This window comes from Camelus bactrianus, chromosome X, assembly GCF_048773025.1.
Source record: "Camelus bactrianus isolate YW-2024 breed Bactrian camel chromosome X, ASM4877302v1, whole genome shotgun sequence".
Taxonomy (NCBI): domain Eukaryota; kingdom Metazoa; phylum Chordata; class Mammalia; order Artiodactyla; family Camelidae; genus Camelus; species Camelus bactrianus.
The window spans coordinates 101479496-101494092 of record NC_133575.1 but is presented as its reverse complement, the minus strand read 5'-3'; the positions used below and the strand labels follow the sequence as shown (position 1 = coordinate 101494092).

Genomic DNA, 14597 nt, shown 5'->3' with positions numbered 1-14597 from the left:
AAAATGCTGTTTTGACCATTTAATGTGAAAAATGGACACACATGACCCTCAACACATCACTGACACTCACTTGGTACCTTACTCCTATCAAGCCCCTTTTCAGTTATAGATCAGTCTCAGTGTTCTTGTAATGTTCAAAACAAACATCTCTGATTTCATCCCATCACTGACCCCGAAACCATCTTTAAATCTCACCAACTATTTGAGTTACACCTGCTCTTTTATCCACTGTAATACCAGTGATTGTGTGCTTAGCAAGGAATATGAGAAAGAAATATCCTTAATTTTGAATCCATCCCTAACCATCATCCTATTTAAAATCACTCTTTGTGCTCTGAGTCATGTTGTAAACAGAATTCTTTGATCCTCATTCACACTATTGACAGCTGCCATGTAATTCTTCCATTTAAGTTAAACCACTATTTTATATTATCAAGTATCTCCCCCCAAAATGAACCTTTGTAATGCTCATCATACACACGATCCTCATCCATCACTAACCCTTACATCGCATCTGCCACTCAGTCTTCCTAATCTTTATGTCATACTTGATGACCATGCTATTCTATGTCTTATGTAAATTCTCCATTTTCCAAAATCACCAAGTAATATAACAGAGATGGTTCTTGTATACCTGTGGACATCATTTAGCTCCATAACTGTGCATCAGAAAAAAAGAAAACACATTACTCTGGGAGGATGAGGCTAGAAGTGTTAATGAATGTGTGTGTGTATGTGTGTATGCAGGGAAATTCACCTCTTTCTTCCTCTCTCTTCACTCTTATCTGCCCTGTAACTGCCATTTAGAACTGTCCTTTGTGGTTCTTCATCCTTGTCTTCCAAAACTTGGCTGCAGAGGGAGGTACAATAGCCATTCTCCTCCTCCCTTCCCTGGGAGCCCAGATGACCAGCACCCAGATAATTGTCATTTTAAGGATACAACTATTGACAATGCTGGGAAGCATTCAGGGCATAGCAGGGCCAACACTTGCAGGAACAGATTTAAAAGAACCTAACAGTTCTAAAAATCATTCTCCTGTTTCTGTGGTTCCCAGCTTCTTTTTGACTCCTAGACAGTCCCTAATCCAAGGTCCCAGTGGTCTCTCAGATTCTGCCTTGATTACCCCTCTTCTCAGCATGCTGCCTTTAGACCAGAAGATAGAAAATAGAGCTCCACGAGGTGCCATCTTGATTCTGTGTGACAGTGGTCTGAGGGGCTTCTGAGAAATGGTGACCTCCTACCTCCCCATTCACTAGGGCTCTGCCTTTCACTCAGGAATGATTTCTGTTGGTTTCGTGTAAGAGCATATCATAGATAAGGTTGGTACTTGTATGTGGTAGTCATTCATTCTAATATACTTCTGGGGCCTGACCTAACACAAATACTAGTCTAGACCATTATCGGATCACTTTAGTGATGCCATCCCTGTGAAGAGGAAGTGCACGTATGACCACACTGTGGTTTCTAAGAAAATGCTTTCTTTAACTAGGAAATAATGTGGGTGAAGATATCTTTAGTCCTAGATGAAGAGGACAGCAAACTTTCTGCAAAGGGCCAGATAGTGACCAATTTAAGCTTTGCAGGCCATTTATGGTCTCTGTCATATATTCTTAATTTTTTTCTAACAACTCTTTGAGAATGTAAAAACTTTTCATAGCTTTCAGGCCTTACAAATACAGATCAATGGCCAGATTTATTCTGCAAACCATAGTTTTCCAACCCTTGTTTAGAGAGTCTGTCTCACCTCCCAAATCCCTCAAAGCCCTCCACCATTCCTTGGGCTTTCCATAATACCGGTACAGACTTGTGATGAATTTGCCGTCTCTGACTACCTGAAAAGGGACAATGGAATCGAGTTTTGTATGTAGTGTGAGGGAGGAGTAAAGTTTCACTTGTACACATGGATACCCAATAGTTCCAAGACCACTTATTGAAAAGGCAGTGGTTTCCCCATAGACTTGAAATGCTACTACTATCATATGTCACATGTCTTATTCAGATAGCTAGGATTTCTCATCAGTAAACATGGAAAGCAGAAGACAATGGAACATCCTCTTTCTTGTGATTTCATTTTTTAAAAATTGAAGTATAGTTGGTTTACAATATTATATTAGTTTTAGGTATACATGGGACATCCTCTTGAAAGTGCTGACAGGAAAAAAAAGCAACCCAGAATTCTGTATCCACTGAAAATATCCTTCACAGATGAAAGTGAAATGTTTTCAGACAAAATAAAACTAAAATTCTTTGTTACCAGCAGACATACACTAAAATAAATGCTGTAGGACATTCTTCAAGCTGAGGAGAAGTGACACCAGAGAGTAATAGACATCTCCAGGAGCCAACAAAGAACATCAGAAATGTTGAATATCTAGGTAAATACAAAAGACTATACACTAAGTACTCTGTATCCATGGGTTCTGCATCTGCAGACTCAACCAACCGTGAATTGAAAATATTTGAAAAATAAAAAATTCCAGAAAGTTCCAAAAAGCATAGCTTGCATTTGCTGTGTGCCGTTAACTATTTACATAGCATTTACATTGTATTGCAATTACTTACATAGCATTTAAGTTATATTATGTGTTATAAGTAATCTAGAGATGATTTAAGGTGTACGGGAGGATGTGTGTAGGTTATATGCAAATACTACACTATTTTATATAAAGGACTTAAGCAGCCTCAGATATTGGTATCTGTAGGGGATGGTCCTGGAACCAATACCCTGTCGATACCGAGGAACGACTATTTCCACTTAGTTCCTTTAAAATACATATAAATTATTAAAGCAAATATTATAACATTATTTTGTGGAGTTTATAATTTATATAGATGAACTGCATATGACAACTATAGCATAAAGGACACCAGGGAATGGTAAGTGGACCATTATTGCTGTAGGGATTCCATATTTTGCATGAAGTGGTAACCCTTTAACTCTAGGTAGAGTATGAAAACTTAAGGACACATAGTTATTTCATTACTTTTTTTTCCAATTGTTTGCTCTTTTTCTAATTTACTCATTTTTGCTCTTATATATTTATTATTTCTTTTCTTCTGCTTACATTGGGCTTAATTTGCTCTTGCTTTTTGAGCTCTCTAAGGTGGATGCTTCAATGAATGGTTTTTAAACATACTTTTTTTCCTAATACAGTCATTTTAGAGCTTTATACTTGTATCTATGTATTGTTTAACCTATATCTCACAGATTTTGGCATATTTTTTATTACTTCCAGCTCAAAATATTTAAAAATTCTTATTATATTTCTTTTTTAAAAATCCATGAGTTACTTACAAGTGTGTTGTCTAATTTCAAAATATTTGGAGATTTTCCAAATATCTTTGGTATTTTTATTTCTCTTCTTTTTGTTATGGTCAGAAAACATATTCTGAATAATTTCAATCCTTTCAAAATTTATTGACACTGGTTTTTATTCCCAAGCATATAGTCTTCATTGGTGATTATTCCATGTCTATTTAAAGAGAACATATATTTTTCCATTGTTGTGTGGAGTGTTTCCATAAGTCAATTATATTGATTATGTTCTTATTATTGTTCAAGTCTCTTCTATCCTTACTGATTTTCTGTCCACTTGCTCTTATAATTACTGAGACTTATGAAATTGCCAAGTATAATTGTTGTTCTCTATATTTCTTCCTTTAGTTCTGTCAGTATTTGGTTAATTTTTGAAATTGTTTTAGTCACATGTTATACAGTGTTCTATTTCTTTGACAAATTAAACTTTTATTATTATGAAATATCCCTCTTCCCCTCTGATAATACGTTTTGTCTTAAAAATCTAGTTTACTAACAATTACATACAGGCAGACCTTGGAGATATGGGTTTCGTTCCAGACCACTGCAATAAAACAAGTATCAGAATAAACAAGTCACACAAATTTTTGGTTTTCCAGTGCTCACAGAAGTTTTGTTTACACTATACTGTAGTCTAATTGTGCAATAGCATTATGTCTAAAAAATGTGCATACCTTAATTTTAAAATACTTTATTGCTTAAAAAGTGTACCATTTGACAATGCAGGGTTGTCCCTGCAGCCTCTGTGACCGTCCAGGGCCTGCATGGTGTGCATTTAATATCTCCATTGTCGAATATTCATTCACTTAAGTGCTTCCAGGAAGAACAATCCATTAATCCATTCTTTAAATTTTATTTAATTTTTAAGGAGTGCTTTTAACACTTGAAAACAAAAATCAGCTTGTTTTGTATATAAAAACTGGTTTAGGGGGTTTTGTTTTTGTTTTTGATGCTAATAAATCAGGCACTGTTAAAAAAAATACCTTACAATTTGTTAAAAAAAAAACCAAAAACGCTTTATCTGTAAAGTCCAGTAAAGTGAAGCACAATAAAATGAGGTATGCCCATAGCTACTTTAGTTTTCTTATGATTTGTGTTTATGTAATGTAACTTTTCCATCTGTTTAATTTTAGTCTATGTTCTGCGGTTGTAATATACATTAAACATCATATAGGTGAGTATTCCTTACTTATCCATACTGGCAAATTCTGCCTTTTAATTGGAGTTTAGTCCATTTATATTTAATATTCATATGGTTGGGTTTATATCTACCATTTTGCTCTTCTCATTTAGTCTAATATGATCTTTCTTCCTTTTTGCTCCTTTTGTGTCATCTTTGGAATTACTTGTGTGCTTTTAAAAATACCATTTTATTTCCTCTCTTATTAGATATACCACTATTTGTGGTCAATGCTGGAATTTAAAATATAAAAGTACCCTCAAATACTATTATACTAGTTTAGATATAAAATAATGCAATCAAGTTACAAGAGGGTAATTCCCTACTCAAATCTTCTGGTTTTATTGACAAATATTTTACTGCTACATGTTTTAAATACCACAATACATTGTTATTATTTTTATTTTATGTAGTCAATTTCCTTTAAAGAAATTAAGAAAATATAAGGCCTGTTTTATATTTGCCCATATATTTACTATTTCCATCAATCTTCCTCTCTTACAGCCCGGAGTTTCCATATGTCATCATTAAAATTCAGCTTGAAGAACTTTCTTTAACATTTATATTTGAGCAGATCTGCTGGTATAACCAATTCTATCAGCTTCTGTTTGCCTGAAAATATCTTTATTTTGCCTTAATTTTTGAAGGCTGCATTTTCTGGATAGAAAATTTTAGATTGACAGATTTTTCTAACAGTAATTTATGGGTGGTAATCCTTTGAATACTTTGCATCAAATTTAATGAGAAGTCATCCATCATTCTTATAGCTGTTCTCCTCTATGTAACCAGTCTTTCCTCAGCCTACTGTTAAGATTTTCTTTTTATCAGTGATACTTAGAAATTTGATTTTATTTTCCTTATTTTGGTTTTCTTTGGGTTATTTGGGTTATTTGATCTTCCTCACTCAGAACATTTATAATTTTTATTTAATCTGACAAATGGCTTACTTTTATTTCTGCAAATATGTTCTGCCCTTCACTCTTGCAATTTCTCTCTTTTCTTCATGAACTCAAAGTACATAAATATTATTTTGATGTTGTTCCAAAGGTCACTGTGCCTCTTTCCATCTTTTAATATTATTTATCTTTGTGCTTAATTTTGGGTGATTATTGTTATGTTTCATATTCACTGATATTTTTCCTGCAGTTTTTTGAATTAGCCATAATTTTAATTAATTTTTTTTCATTGAGGTCCAGTCAGTTGTGCTGCAGTCTTGAATATGCTATTCAGCATCTGGTGAGTTTTTCATTTCATTTCATATAATTTTTCAGTTTTAGAATTTCCATTTGGTTCTGATGTTTAGTTTCTGTTTTTTAATTTAATTTTTTGTTTTGCTCTCTTTGTATGCTCAGATTTTCCATAACTTTGAATGTATTTATAAGAACTCTTTTATAATCCTTGTTTGTTCATTCAATTTATCCAGTTACATCTGGGCCAGGTTCTATTGACTAATTTTTCTCTTGGTTATGGGTCACATTTTCATGCTTCTATGTACATCTAAAACTTTAAATTGCATACACACACATACTTCTACAAACATATAAGGGAGTCTTTCTTAGACTTCATAAAGACTAACTTCCAATCTCTCTATCTCACACTATTGACTTAGAGGAAACCAAATTATTTGACCTTCGAGATCAGACTCTCTCAGTTTACTCCGAAAAAGAAACAGAAAATGAAATACTGTTTTCTCTCTCTTATGATTACCTACAACCATAAACACATTTGGATTCTAAAGAGTGAATATGCACAAAGCAAAGTATCTGGAAAGTTTCTAAGCAAACTAATAATGGGATCTACCTCTCAAGAACACAACGTAAATGATACGTCAAGTACATCTCAATAAACCTGGGGGGAAAATAGTACAAGGTAGAAACTACACAGTTTAATTATGCATGTCTTAAGGATTAAACTTTTGAAAACAAACAAGGGCTACTTTTGACATTCACAGAAAAGAAAACAAAAATGGTCCAAATATAAATTTAATGAAACTGCAAGTAATAAAGGATCAGTTATTATAAGATGCTACTTTTTCTGTAAAAATAGACATAGTTCTATGTACATGCTGGAATGATTAAATGTCCTACTTTTAATGGTCACAGAAACAAAAGCTTTTGGCAAATTATTACTTAACATAAAATCCAGTGTTCTTAGGTATATTTAATGACATTTGAAATGGCCTTGCTACAAAAGATTTGAGAAAAGTGTGGAAAAAGGATAAATTTCAAACCACAAGAAAATCCCATATTTAGGTGATGTCAGTTAAAAGTTATAGCCAAAAACCCCTGTCCAGAAGCACAGAAACACACATACATGCAGACAAACTCAATGCATATAGAAGAAAGGGCAGAATGCAATAGATTGAAATATCAATTGTGTTTATGTCATCGAGAGTATCCTCTTTCCTGTTTTATAATTTATTAATTTATCATTTCTTTGCCGAATGCATATTATCAGTAGAGTTGATCAACAGCAAAGGAAATTTATGAGTATCCATTATCCATTGCTGAGTAAAGAGGCAAGGATGCAAAACTTCACCTACAGTATAACCAGGATATAAGTGAGGAAAATAAATAATGATGTGTTCATCTGTGGTTGAGTGTTTGTGTATTTTAAGCTCTGTGAGAGCAAATAGGGGAGTTTATTGATGAGCAGTAGGCTATATTTATTTAGTTAAATAATATTAGCTCTCATGAATGAATGGTTGTATATTTTGTTTACAGCATTTGATCACATGGACCGATTAAGCTGTCTGTAGTAGTTCCCTTGGGATAGGTTGATTGGGGATAGGTTGTCATTCAGAGATGTGTGCCTCCTGCAAAATTCTTCACAATATTTATATTAATGCTGTAATTCAATAGCAAATCCAGGACAAACATGTGCAAAAAAAATTATTGATAACAAGTGTGCTGTGTTGACCTCATGAGAACTAAGGAATCTGAGCATACACAACAGGAGGACTGAAGATACAACCATATTACAAGTCCTTGTTTGTTGAAAGTGGCATTGCTGTGACTTCCTTGGACTTCTTCATAAACTGGCTGTCATACCTGGACTTACTATTAATAAGCATGTCTAATTTTGAGAAATTCCAAACTTAAGAGGCTATTTTTAAAAAAATAACCAGTATTTCAAAGAATATTTAATGAAGTTTGGGAAGTAGTCTAGCTACAATAAATGCAGAAAACATATCTGAACACCAGAGGTCTGAAGGAATTTGATTTTTCAGAAGTTATTAGTGTGTTATGTAAGGAAGAGGTGAGAATGCCATTTTAAAAGTCTTTATTCTTGTTCGGATTGAACTACTATTATTTTTGGCTTTATGACTTCTCAAAATTTGAACAGTTTGCCTACATCAGGTATTTCTTTTGTAAATCTCTTGAATAATAAGGGTCTTCCTACAGGAGAATAAAGAATTTCCAAGTTCTCCAGATACGTATATGTATATGAGAATATAGAAACTGTATAAGATAATGATTTTGTTCAGAACTAACTTCAGTATGCATCCAGTTATGTTTAAAAAGAAACAAACACGTATTTGTACATTTATATATAGCCATCTATATGTGTACACATGTATAAAAATTATATATTTTAATCATAGTGATTATTATAATAAGAATGCCATTAAACTTCACCCAAACTTCACCCTCTGTGTCCATATATGCATGTTGTGGAGTTTGTGTGTGTATGTATATGTGTATATACGTATGCAAATGTAAACTGATACCTAGCTTCATACACAATAATACGTTTATATTAAAATGGGATTTATTCATATGTAATGGCTTGGATCATATTTTCACTTCTGTTTCCTGGACAGTTTGTCATTATCATGAAAAATTGGAAAGACTTCATTTTTAATAAATAAATAAATAAACATTGATGAAATACTATTGATGACTATAAAACATGTGAATGCTTTCACCTTGAATCTTTGATAGAATACACACCTGGATCACAATGTTAGAGTGATACAGAGACAAACTTTATTTATATAGTAATGTAATCTGTTATATTTTCTAATAATAAAATATTAAGATTCAATTTTAGATTAAAATGTGGGTTAAATTTTTGAGAAGGGAGAAAAACTAATTTCTGAGGCACACATGTATTGTCATTCAGTATTTGTCTAAGAATATACATATATATATATATGTATCATGTTAGCATAATAAAGATTAGAAAGTAGTTCTTCAAGTAATAATACCTGAGGGGTGGCATCATAGGCATTAAATTTCCAGTTGTTAAATAAGTGTCTTATGAACTGAACATTTCTTCATTAAGATCCTAACATTTTTGATGAATGTGGCAATCAAGAAGCTCTTTGCCAATGTTTTATTTACTAAAAATCAGGTCGTGCAAATTTTTCATGAAAATACAAACCAAATTGTGAAATACAAATAAATCTTGTTTTAGTGTAAACTAATTTTTGTGTATGAAGCTAAATATACATGTGTGTATGTGTGTACTGAAACGAGTGCATGAGCATATGGGAAGTGAGTTTGTATGGGCATGGTGAAACATAATCCAAATGTTTATCAGCGGTACTAACGAGTGCTGTTTATGGCAGAGCTTTACTCTTGATCAGCACATGGTTATTTTCTGAATCCTTTTCAAGCACCATGTCATAATTATGTATGATAAAATGCTATATTGTTGATACTTCAGACATAATCAGTGAAACACACATACACAATAAAGTCATAGGAAGCCACTGAAGGCCCTGTAATGATATTAGAATGTGACTGTGTTCCAATGTTAAATTATGAAAACATGAGGCTAAATCATGTCTTCTCTGATTGGAATTTATACATATTTGAGTATGTGTATCATTTCACATGGACATTGTATAGCACGTACTCTTGAGAACTATCTAGACACTTCTTTTAGGGTTCCAGACAAATAGTTGCTTCTCCTTAAATACACGCAAGACCCAGTACCCAGGCCAGAAAATGGAGGAGGACTCCCAGGGAACCTGGGAAGTGAGTCAGGTCAAGAACCATGTGTACAAGTGTCTAGATTTGCTGTTCTCCAAGCTCTTAGGTGCAACCATTTTCTTTTCCGTTTTAGGCCTGGATCCCTGAGATTTGCCTCTTGATATCCCAAGATAATTTGATAGCAAGAGAAAACACTGGCAATGTAAAAAAAGCTGAGTTCACAAAGATTGGGTAAGTGGAAGTTGAGTTCTTAAACAAAAAAGACACCTGATGAGAGTGTAGGTTTAGTCCTCAGTTTGATTGCAGATGGAAACCAAAGGCAAAATCACAATAGTGTGAGTGGGTTTCTGCAAACTGGGCAAGAAGCAAGGCAGCCATATTTCTTGCCGCCTGTATCTCTTGGTCACATTTTTTTCATGCTGGACGGGCGGGAGAAAAGGGCATGGGACAGTGTTAAGATAGAATTTCTGCAGCAATACTGCCATCATGAGGAAATTTCTGGAAAAAGTCCCAAGGTTTCCTCTCTGAAAGGACTTTTAGTTTGGAAAGGTCCCTTCTGTGAAGAGGCTGAAGGGCCGGGCCCCAAGATGGGCTCAGAGCCTCCTCCAGAAGCCAACGGGAGCTCTAGACAAAGGTGGGGTTCAGGTGTAGGAGCAGTCATTGGGGAGGCAGGACTGCCAGCAGTTGCCAGGAAGTCCAGGCACAGGAAGTCATGGGGTGGGGTCTTGGTATTCTGCCAGTGTGGGCGGGACCAGAGGAAGCCACTAACAAAGTACTAGGCCTGTGGGTATTTTTCTCTTTCCTAGCCCTCAGAGCACGTGGCGTTCCCATGCTCTGAGAACTGGGCCCTTTGTGGTAGCAAAGCGCAGAGGACAGGACAATTCCTGGAGGCTTATAGCTGGACCCAGTGTGCTGCTGGAGGTCTCAGGTGCACCAAATTGGAGCTGGGAGAGCCTGAAGCAAAGTAGAACCGCCCAGCCAAGCCAAGAAGGGTGGGCTTCTGCTATGAGAGCAGACCTGGCACAAACAGATGAGAAGCAGAAACAAGTGAAGAGGATTGAAGAGGAGCCCACATTTTAAAAGTCCTTGTCTGCAGGAGGTGGCATTACCTGTGATCTCGCTTCACTTCTTCATATATGGCTGTTGTAGCAGGTACATTGTAAAGAAGCATGATTATTTCTAGAAATGCAAAAACAGGTGGCAAAATTTAAAAACATATCCTAATTCCAAATAATATTTAGTGATGTTTTTAAAAGCATCCAAGCTGCAAAGTAGGAAAACTTGTTTTAATGCTCAAAGTAAAAGGGAATTTGAACATTGTTTTTTAAAGTACACATATATGCAAAGTGAAGAGATAAGAATGCATGGCAAAGATGTTTTTAAGTGGTTATTTCTTCTGATTGAGGTACAGATTGTTTTCTACTTTATAATTTCTCAGAATTTGAATGCTTTGTTAGTAGGAGGTATAACTTTTGTAATTTCTTGGAATAGAAAGGTCTTCTAGAGTAAATTATAAAAATATTTTCAATCACTTAAAATATATTTTGATATGCAAGTATGCAGACGGTATAAGGCAGTGCTGAAGATTGTGTAAAATTACACTCAGTACGTGTGCAATTATGTTTAAAGAGAGGCAACCTGTGTGTGTTTGCGTGTGTGTGTAAATTGTTTATATATAAATATATTTATAGATAAGCATTTTAGGAAGCTACATATCTACAATGATGGTCAGTGTTATAGTGAGTATGCTTTTTCAACTCAGTCGACATTCTTATATCCATATTTATATTTATATAAAACAAGGTATTAATGAAAGATTATAGCTGCATGTAAAGGGTGTGAATGCATCCACTGTAAAGTTTTCTTAGGGTACACATCTGGGTGATGGAATTTCAACCTTCAATTATTGAATTCTGTTTTCTTTCTTTATAGTTTTAAAGAAAATTTTAAGATAAAAATTGGGTGTAAATTTTGAGAAGTATTAAAAAAAAGAAACCCTAATGTTCTGGTGCATAAGTATTCAGTGTCTGTTCAGTGTTCATTATTAGTTTTAGGGAAAAAAATACATGTATATGTATGTCATATTAATGATTAGGTAAGGCAAATCTCAAAATCAGGATTCCTGAATGGTGGCATTATAGGAACTTTATGTCCTGTGTATGAATTAAAAATGATTAAGTGAGAACCTAATTAATATTCTTTAATTAATAGATCAATCAAGTTGTTTCTTGCAAATGTTCTATTGTCTAAAATCCAGGTATTGCAAATGTTTCATAATTTCAAACTACCCAGGAATCAGAAGTGAAATCTGAAGTTTGGGTCTAAAATAGGATGCATATATAAATCCAATTTAAATGTAAATTTATTGTAGTTTATTACCATAAATACAGAACTATGTGTGTGTGTTAAAAGAATGGAAGTACATGTGCAAAAGGTTCTCAGTGCTTAATACAGGTTTTTTAAATCTTGATTAGCACATGGTTATTTTCTGAACCCTTTGCAAGCACCATTTTTTATTTGCTTATGAGAAAATGCTAAAAGACTGAGCTCTAAGACTTAATTAGTGTCGTATATATGCATAATAATAAAGTCATAGGAAGCCACTGAAGGTCATAATCACATGCATGGGAACATAATTGTGTTTCAGTGTTACATGATGAAACTTTGAAACATAATCATGTCTCTTCTAAGTGGAATTCATTTATGTCGAGTATATGCATCACTCCAAGTGGAACATTGTATGAAATTCAGACTTGAGAGCTATCTGGACCCTTCTCTTAGGGTTCCAGCCAAATGGTTGCCTCCCACTCAACACAAGGCCTAGTGCCCACTCAGAAAATGGAGGACTCCCAATGGAACTGGCAGTGAGATAAGTGAAGAGCCACATGGCTTAGTGCCCAGATTTGTTCTTCTCCAGGCCTTTATTTCCCTCATTTTCCTTACTCTTTTAGCCCTGGATCCCTAAGAATTGCCCATGAAAGCAAATAACATGGAAAAATTTGGGGATCAAGGCAGAGTGAAGAAGAGCTAATCTGCAAAGCTTTGGTAGAGTAGAAATGAAATTCTTGAAAAGAAAACTTGGCTGATGAGGGTAGGTGGTTTATGCCTCAGCCTGATTTATGAGGGAAACTAGGAGAAAAATTTGTCCTTTTGAGCAGATTTCCACCACACAGGGTGATTAGCAAAGCAGCTTTGTTTCCTGACCCCTTTGTCTCTTGGTGGCTTTTTTTCATATTGAATAGGCGGGAGTAGAGGCCTGGTGTGGGTTGGGGGCGGGGCTGGGCCAGTTGCCTTTTCCAGAGCAATACCGCCGCCAAGAGGAAGTAGTCTGACAAAACCCAAAGTTGTTAGAACTCCTGTGAGGCCTAGGAGTTGAGAAAGGTTTGGCCTTTTGTGAGGCTGAGTGGACATCCCTGAGCTGGGCCTCCATTTCAAATCTGAAGCATTTGGGTGTAGCTATCCCTTGAAGCTGTTCTTGCTTAAGGGTAGCCAAGGAAGACTGGGAGACATTTGAGAAAGCATGTCCCAATGGTCAAGTACCCTATGAAGACGTGCAGTGACCTCTTCACTCTACTTCAGCTAAGCAGATAGCAAAGAAAGCCTGCATCAGATGAGCTAAGCTGCCTGCTTTGTTTTAACAGTTTGACTTGATCATATGCTGGACTGGGGAAGCTGGATATGTGAAGACAGTCACCCATATCTGAAGTTAGAGTTGTGTGTGACAGAATTCCCTAGGCCTAGAATTCTTCATGCTCAAGAATTTTGAGTTTACACCTTTTGGTATACATTAAGAGACTACATTTGGCCAGGAAGTGGATGGAAAGCTGAAGCAACAGCACCTTTCTGAGTCTCAGGAATTCAAGCATGACACCTTGGCCTAGTGACAGGAGATTGTAACTATTGCCAACCCTAACTATTCCTCAATCATTGACACTCATCTCAGATCAAAAGCTGTTTCAGAATGAAAAGTTTCAAAAACCCCACCCAGTAAGAAAGGTGGCAAAGGAAAGAGCAGGCACAATAAAAGGCCACGCAGCACCGAAGTCTTCTTAGCAGAGATGTTCAAAATCACCAGTACCAAAGTAAACTGCAGTTCAACATGTTCTCCCATAATACCCTTTGCTCTTCATTATAAACCTGAGCAAGCCACTGAAAATAAAGCCATTAATATCATCCAGTTTGTGTAATGATTTGTAGAATTATACAAGTTCCTAACCAGGTGAGAAGCGTTGTCAATTGGCTAAACTCTTTGGAGGTCAGTTGGTCAACATTGGTCAATCTTTCACAGATTAAAAGTCCAAGAGACTCTACCTCTCAAAACTGATCACACAGCCACACTCCCACAGGAACGCAGAGAGGCAGGGCCAAGGAGGATCACTGAGGCTTCCTTTGTAAGAGTGGATAGTGGGGAAGGTAAAAGGATCCATTTTCTGGGTTCGGCTACAGCAAATTCAGCTATAGCCAGCAGCCTTCATTGGCCTTTAGAAAGATTAAAATCTATTCTGTTGAGTCCTTATCAGGAGAGATGTCCATACCTTTGATTCAGGGAAGAAAAGCACAAGTGTTGGAATTTCAGGATCAAACCATCCTAGGTGGCTAATACAAGGAAAATGAAAAGGAAACATAAAGGCTGTCTTTTTCTACTTATAACATACAAGATTAATTCAAGTCGAACACATAAACACATGAATTCTAAAAAGTGAATAGTCACAAGGGAAGTATCTAGAAAGTGTACAGCCAAACAACTGACAGTGTCTGACTTTCTAGAGTGATGTTTCTAATGGCTCACCTTCAAGTTTTACCTACTTGTCTGAAGTCTTGAAGTGTTGAAAGCAAGAAAAGCATTAGAAATTAAAAAAAAAAAAAGCAATGAACATCACCCCAATATGCAATTAAGACAGGGATGTGTTACAAAATCTGTATTTCTTTTAAAAATGTGCACAGGTCTGTGTATACACAAGATTTAAAGGCCTCACTCTTAATTGTTATTCAAACAGAATAGTATTTCCAAATTATGCTTAGCAGAAAACCTACTTTTCTGAAGCATATTTAATGTCATATGAAGAGGCTTTTATGACAGACGGCCTAATCTTTCACAGATTAAAGTCCAAGAGACACTGCCTCTCAAAATTAATCACACAGCCAACTCAAACTGCAAGG

The 14597-nt window shown here is 35.4% G+C and overlaps 1 long non-coding RNA gene across 7 annotated transcripts in view; it reads left to right on the top strand.

The window, feature by feature from the left end:
- Window positions 1-14597, top strand: part of LOC105079659 (uncharacterized) — a 48409-nt gene that overhangs the window by 7864 nt on the left and 25948 nt on the right. For all 7 annotated transcript variants that reach the window (XR_012504898.1, XR_012504896.1, XR_012504901.1 and 4 more), the window contains exons 2-5: window positions 4451-4491; window positions 5688-5733; window positions 9571-9668; window positions 10244-10589. This is a non-coding gene — a long non-coding RNA (uncharacterized LOC105079659). The remainder of the gene's footprint in view (window positions 1-4450; window positions 4492-5687; window positions 5734-9570; window positions 9669-10243; window positions 10590-14597) is intronic.